Here is a 7,970-nt window from a genome sequence, read left to right as displayed (position 1 = left end):
TGCGCCAGTAATGTCGCGCATATGCGCGACATTTCTGGCGCATATGCGCGAGACCTACTGGTCTCGATCTTGGCAACTCGCGCATATGCGCGACATTACTGGCGCATATGCGCGAGGCCTACAGGTACTCAACTGCATAGGCTCGCGCATATGCGCGACATCTTCCGCGCATATGCGCGACATCTTCCGCGCATATGCGCGAGGTCTTCTGCCTGTTTGGCGCATGTGCGCACATTCAGTCGCGCATGTGCGCCAACCCCTCTGGACCTCTCGCGCAGTTGCGCGCGTACACTCGCGCATGTGCGCCAATCCTTCTGTTCTCGCACATCAATTTTCACACGTGATCTCATTTCGTGTCACGGTTAGCCCTTTCATAATCACATTAAATTAATACTCAATAATGGTTAGTTAACCGTGATTAATTCTCGGGCATTACACACAATGATGTGCTTTTCAGTACAAAAAAGATTGTGATTCAATGCATCTTCTTGTGCTAATCTTTTTTGACTACTTGCTTTCTGTAGTGGCACGTTTATTTACCCCAAAAATCGCGAATCACCATGAAGACTTATGCCAGTCAAAAGGAGTGAAATTTGTGAACGGAAATGTGTTGACATCATTTGATGAAGGTAAAGGTTTTAATCCCTTACTGGCTTTAGAAACTTCATACCCGTGTAATTTCTCACGCATTCAATATTTGAAAACGACCAAATCTTTTGGAAGGTCACTGCTGTTAATCTTAAATAAATGATTTTTTTTTTTGGTTAAAAAAAAAGAAAAACCAGTACCTGAAGAATTTGAAAGACGCTACTTCGCACGTTTAAAAAAGCAAGCCCCACTTAAATATTTAGGATTCATTTCCATTAACTGCGTGCCTCTTTTTTTGGTCAGAATTTCTTGTACAAATTGCAACTAACATTAAAATAGAAATTTATTTATTTAAAATTAATTAGTTTTTTAATGTAGTATTTGACAATTAATCTCGGAATCCATCTATCCAAGCCTACGTTTTGTACTATTCCCTCCCTTCCAAACCAAACAAATCCCTACTGGCCATTGAGCTGTCGGATTATTCTTCTCGCAGTCTTACCTTTAAACCCTATTTTCTTTAAGAAGACGCTTCCTCAAGAAATGGCTTAAAATTTTTACGTATTCGGTTGGTACTTCGTCGTTTAACCCTCTCTCTATATTTCTTTCATGCTATTCTTGATGTATTTTCAACGTTATTTATTTTAATTTCGTTATTTGCGCCGCTTTTTGTATGTTACTGTCTTTCTTAGGTATTTAGGGAAAAACCGTCAAATAATTATCTTTGAATGAAAACTGCTTGATTTTGCTTTTGATGTAAACCAAATTTTTTGCGGATATATGGGGATTGAATTAAAGTTTTTGCAGCTCGCTTGTTTTTCCTGTGCAAATGGCAACTCTAGAAAATGTTGTCGCGGCGACCCAATTCCTTGCCAAGGAATCTTAAACCCTATTGGCAGGGTCGGGTTCTAACAGCCGGGTTAGGCCTTCTGATGTAGAGAAAGTTGATGGGTCGGCGTTTGCCACTTTGAAAATTTTTAACAGTATATCTAATGGTGTTACTAGTGTTTATGTTAATGGTCCTTCTAATGGTATTTTTGGTGGAAAAAGTACTGATGATAGTAAGCAACTGAAAGAAAGTGGGAAAAAATATTTGATAGGATATGTGATTGATGACAAGCTGGAGGACGGTTTTCGAGTGGGGGATTTTGTTTGGGGAAAAATTAGGAGCCATCCATGGTGGCCAAGACAGGTTCATGATCCTAAAGATGCATCAGAATTTGCAGAGAAACATAGCCAAGAGGGTTGTCTTTTGGTGGTATTTTTTGGGGACGGTTCTTGTTCTTGGTGCACACCATCACATCTGATACCTTTTGTAGAGAATTTTGAAGAGATGTCAAAGAGTGGTAATTCTAAGAGCTTTTTGAATGCTGTAAAGATGGCCTTGAATGAGATTTGTAGGCTTGTGGAGTCGGAGATGAGTTGTAAATGTACACCAGAGGAGATAAAAGTTGGCCTCACTAGGCCCATGGTGTCCAATTTTGGAGTGAAGACTGGAGTTCTTATGCCAGAGTTTAATTTTCATCCTCTTTTTCTTGGTGAATATGAACCCATTAAGTTGTTTGCAAAATTGTAGAACTTTGCGGAGGGCATTTCTTTTGCTAGTTCTTTTGAGCTTGCAGTCTTGACAAGCTGGATTTCTTATTTTACCGGTTTAAATGTGGTTATCCATTGTTTCGATATCACAGGGCCTTTAGTATTGAAGGTCTGGAAGATGAGAACGAGGATGAGAATGTGGCTGAGGTCATGAATGATATTACTGATCGGTATGAAGTCCCTATAAAGGGCCCCCATTATATCGTAGAAGGAAGCAGAAAAGTGTTGCGGCGCTTATGGGAGAAGACCCATATATGAAGCCGAGAAGTCAAGAAAACGTTACTGTGGGGCCCTTAGCTCCTAATCGTTATTACAATGCAATCTGATTAGGGTTAATTAACTACAGCGGAAAGCGACTTTAAAATTTCTTTACAACGAGCCAAAAATATCTCTTCTAAGATTTGAATACTAAAAATAGTATTTACTCTCACGTCATAACACACGCCCACACGTAATCAAAATTAATCATATACAAACAACTCATAGTCTCGGGACATGCCCCGGTATATAGATACATATACATATATTGGGAACAAAATATAAACCTCAACTCAAACTATGACTCCCTCCAGAAGCACCCTCGCCGGTCTCCTGATATCCTGGAGTACCTGCCATTGTCCACACACAAAGACAACAACAGCCCCCCTGGGGGTGAGCAAAGCTCCGTATGGAACAACCAATCATATATACCACAGATATCTAAACAATGATATATGGTATGCAATGCATGTATGTCGTGGAGGTATAGGGTCAAATGCCCATCCACTGAGCACATGTCAGAATCAATCGATTCGCTATCAAATAAATGCTCGAGCTGGCACACCGGCCAATATGGGATACATGTATGATAGCGTCGGCTAAGCGCCATCAAATCCCAAATCTCATATCCAATCATATGGGGCCACAATTGTCTATGCTTTACGGGTCATATAATACCGGCATAGCGATTGTGTTCACAAACCCCGGAATCCAATCCAATCAAATCAAGGTATCCAAGGATCATAGCTCAACGTGCATGTCATGTATCGATGTATGCATAAAATGATGTGTGTTAACAAAACATTTATTTTATACATCGATATTCCAATCTCAATGTCATGTATGCCACATAAATCAACAAATAGGGCATATAGACACATAATCTCAATCCAATCAATCCAATCAATCCGACATATATCATATAATACAGATACCTGTCGTATGTTACCCGGTTGCAACATACCTCAATTCTTCGTTTCCAATTGATGTAGCCTGAAGATATTGATATAACGCTTTATCTACATCAATTACATACTCATTTCAATCAATAAAATACTCCAAAATCATTAATATGAGTTTCAAATATCATTTGAAACTTCATAAATTCATATCAAATCAAAATCATATCATAATTTAATTCTGACTTCGAATACAAGTTTCTTGTCGGTTATTCTACTACATATCAGAAATTCAACTTCAAATACATGCTATTCCAGCACCTTGATTTTTATAGCTGCTGGAACTAGAAGAAAATTACCTCAGTCAGAAGCCCTCGACGCGACGATCACAAATATATAATTTGTTTCACGTTTAGACAGCGTTTCGAAGTCGATTTGTAAGAAAGAAAATCGATTTCTCTCGTATACTCTCGAAACTGAAGTGAAAGAATAAAGAAAATGAAGAAGAAACTTCGTTCTTATCACTACACCGTTTCCACGCTCGGGCGGTAGGATTCTCGCGCCCGAGCGCGAGAAGTTCTGCCCCCGATTAACAATTGCACCGCGCTCGAGCGGTCAAAAACTACCGCTCGGGCGCGGCATGTTCTGTCCGCATACTCACTTTCCTATACCCTGGCTCTCGAGCGGTAATTTTCTACCGCTCGGGCGCCACATGTTCTGTACAATTTGTTGATTTTGTACTATATTGGCGTCCGGCCTCTCCAATCGAGCTCTTACAACGTCAATTCATATTCAATATTCATTTTCTCAATTCCATTGTCATTGTAGTGACCCGTTCCAGAATCACCTACTAATCAAGAACTAAGCATGCTATTAACTTAATTAATAATAATCAGAGATAACAGCGGAAATATGGCCAACAACAATAGTTATACAACCCAATCGAAAACAGAACAACTCAAAATATATTCGGTACAACCATATCGAAATAGAATAGTACTGAAAACTAAACCAACCAGCTACTCACTGTCCTCCTCCTGCTCTTCCTGAGCCATCCAACCTGAGGCCTGCCCCGTGGGAATGGGGTGTCCAAGATAAACAAAACCGAGGACGTGAGCGATAAGAACGCTCAGTACAAAAGCATGAGTATACAAGCCTATATGAAATGCACATGATATGATATGATACCAGGGTAGTCAAGAAACAGGAGTAACAAAGGATCTCAAAATGCTCAGTCTAGAGGCGCCAAGTGGATAGTGCCGCGCGGTACTCCTCTGGGTCACTGCATCCACTACAAGAACAGACGTGGACCTAAACTGTCCCGGATCACCGAAGCCCTCCGGACCCGTCGGCCACTGTGTACTCTCGGTGTCCATGCGTCCACAAGACAAGACAGGGCTGAGCGGCCCCACAAGATATAGCTTATCTCGAAAGAGATACAGCTCAACAGTAAAGGCTATCTCGAAGGAGATACGGCTCAACATGAAATGCAACATGCATCATAAAACGTGATATAATAGCATGCATCATATGACATATATCAATGCACCACATAATCATGCAACACATATAAGGATGTATACTCGACCAGGATATCTCAGATAGTACTTTCGTACCTCTATCACAGCAAGCCTAGCCTTACGCAACACCGCTAATCAGGTCTAGAACAAGCCTACGCATCAAAAGCATACCCAATGAACAATACTACCATGCTCGACTAGCAAAACCAGTACTACCAAAGGTTTAGGGTTTACCTTCGTCCGTCGACAGCCCTCTGATGTCGATTGCCTCGTAACTCAGGCGTCGCTACGCTACCAATCCTGGCAGCTCTTGGCTATCGCTCGACCGACAACTAACCCTAGAAACCTTCCAAACCTCTCAAATATGAGACACAACTCAAGAATTTGCAATGCAAAATGAGGAAATCCGAGCACTATTTATAGGCTATGTTCGGATCCACCGAACCCACTTCGGAACGTCCGAACTCCTACGTGTCCATCGGCTCTTGACACCTCATGATCGGATCCACCGAACCTACACTTCGGATCATCCGAACTTGCATGCAAACTGACGTGTCGATCAACTCTTGACACCTCATGATCGGATCCACCGAACCCACTTCGGATCGTCCGAACTCTTCGGTGCTACCGAACCATCTTCGGTCCGTCCGATCATGACCACGGTCAAAATTACACATTAAACCTTCTTAATCACCATTAATCCGTTAATTACCCAATTTGAAATTCGGGCTACTACATTCTCCCCCCCTTAAAAGATTTCGTCCTCGAAATCAGGCTTAGAGGATGAACAAAACGAAATAACAACATCGTTATTACATCTCAATTGTTGTTGAATACAACTGATATTTCGATTACAACTGAAAACACAAACATATACAAAGCATAACTCAAAAGAGCTCTGGATGCTCCGAACGCATACGACTCTCTAGCTCCCAAGTGGCTTCTTCAGTGCCTCTGCGCTGCCACTGAACTAAGACAAGAGGAATGATCTTATTCCGCAACACCTTGTCTTTGCGATCGAGGATCCGCACTGGTCGTTCCACGTAAGACAAATCTGAATTTAGTTGAACTTCAGAGGGATGCAAAATGTGAGACTCATCTGCTACGTATCGTCTCAACAAAGATACGTGGAATACATCATGAATACTTGATAGGTACGGCGGCAATGCAAGTCTGTAAGCCAAATCTCCCACGCTTTCCAATATTTCAAATGGACCAATAAATCTCGGAGACAGCTTACCCTTGAGACCAAATCTCAAAATCCTGCGAAAAGGCGAAACTCGGAGAAACACTTTCTCACCTGGCTGAAAATAAAGAGGTCGCCGCTTGGTGTTCGCATAACTAGCCTGTCGATCCTGAGCGATCTTAATTCGTTTCTTGATTATTGCAACCTTATCAATAGCCTGCTGGACTAACTCCGGTCCCTCAACATGTCGTTCCCCAACTTCATCCCAAAATAATGGAGTACGACAACGTCGCCCATACAACGCCTCAAATGGTGCCATACCAATACTACGATGATAGCTGTTGTTGTACGCGAACTCAATCAAAGGCAAATGATCCTGCCAAGCGGTTCCGAAATCCATCACACAAGCTCGCATCATATCCTCAAGTGTACGGATAGTCCTCTCCGTCTGACCGTCGGTCTCTGGATGATAAGCTGTACTTAAACTTAGGGACGTACCCAATACCGCCTGGAAACTACCCCAAAATCGTGAGGTAAAACGAGGATCTCTGTCACTAACAATACTGACTGACACTCCATGCAGACGTAAAATCTCTTGAATATACAAGCGAGTCATACGATCGAAAGTGAAATCACGGTTATATGGCAGAAAATGAGCAGACTTGGTGAGTCGATCCACCACTACCCAAATAGCATCACTATTCCTCGAAGACAATGGTAAGTGAGTAATGAAATCCATCGCGATATGCTCCCACTTCCATTCGGGAATAGGTAAGTTCAACAATAATCCTCCCGGTCGACGGTGCTCTGCCTTAACCTGCTGACAAACAAGACACTTGGAAACAAACTGATAAACGCTGCGCTTCATCCCTTTCCACCAAAATCGTGTCCTCAAATCTTTATACATCTTATTGCTTCCCGGATGGACACTCAACTTGCTTCGATGGGCCTGAGATAAGATCTCTTCCCTCAAAGTATCACCCTCTGGTACTACAACCCGATTAGACAAACACAGAAGACCATTAGACTGATAATGGAAATTGCTATCTCCACCAACCAATCGGGCTAATCTCCGAGTCTTGAGATCAGACATCTGTGCATCTCGAATCCGAGCGAACAAAGCTGGCTCAGATAAAATGGTAGCAACACGAATGCTCTCCATACCTTTCCGATGTTTGAAATTAAATCCCAATGAACAACAATCCTGGATATTACTAATCATAGCACTGGTCTGAAGTGCAGAGGCTCTCACCTTGCGACTAAGAGCATCGGCTGTGAGATTCGCAGAACCTGGATGGTATTTGATCTCGCAGTCATAATCTTTAAGTAGATCCATCCAACGACGTTGTCTCATGTTCAACTCAGCCTGAGTGAACAGATACTTCAGACTCTTATGATCAGTAAAAATTTCAAACTTAACCCCGTACAAGTAATGACGCCAGATCTTCAGCGCGAACACAATAGCAGCTAATTCTAGATCATGAATAGGATACTTTTCCTCGTGAGGTTTCAACTGTCTGGAAGCATAAGCGATCACATGACCATTCTGCGTCAACACACACCCTAAGCCTTGAAAAGAAGCATCGGTGTAAACACTGAAACCATCAGATCCTGACGGTAACGCCAAAACAGGTGCAGAAGTCAGAAGTCGACGAAGCTCTCTGAAACTATCTTCGCACTCAGATGACCACTCAAATGGAACATCCTTCCGAGTAAGTTGCGTCAATGGTCTAGCTACCTGAGAGAAATTCACGATGAAGCGACGATAATACCCTGCCAGACCTAGGAAACTACGGATCTCAGCCACCGTCGTCGGACGTGACCAATTCAGCACTGCCTCAATCTTGCTAGGATCCACAGAAATTCCTTCCTTGGAAATCACATGACCAAGAAATACTACACGATCAATCCAGAACTCGCACT

The 7,970-nt window shown here is 42.3% G+C and overlaps 1 long non-coding RNA gene across 1 annotated transcript; it reads left to right on the top strand.

The window, feature by feature from the left end:
* Nucleotides 1–910: 910 nt before the first annotated feature.
* On the top strand, nucleotides 911–1,542 carry LOC140838140 (uncharacterized). Its single transcript, XR_012119541.1, has 2 exons — nucleotides 911–1,160; nucleotides 1,396–1,542. It is a non-coding gene; the product is annotated as an uncharacterized lncRNA (long non-coding RNA).
* The last annotated feature ends 6,428 nt before the right edge of the window (nucleotides 1,543–7,970 follow it).

The sequence above is a fragment of the Primulina eburnea genome, chromosome 8, assembly GCF_022965805.1.
Source record: "Primulina eburnea isolate SZY01 chromosome 8, ASM2296580v1, whole genome shotgun sequence".
Lineage (NCBI taxonomy): Eukaryota > Viridiplantae > Streptophyta > Magnoliopsida > Lamiales > Gesneriaceae > Primulina > Primulina eburnea.
This window is presented reverse-complemented; position numbering and strand designations above follow the sequence as displayed.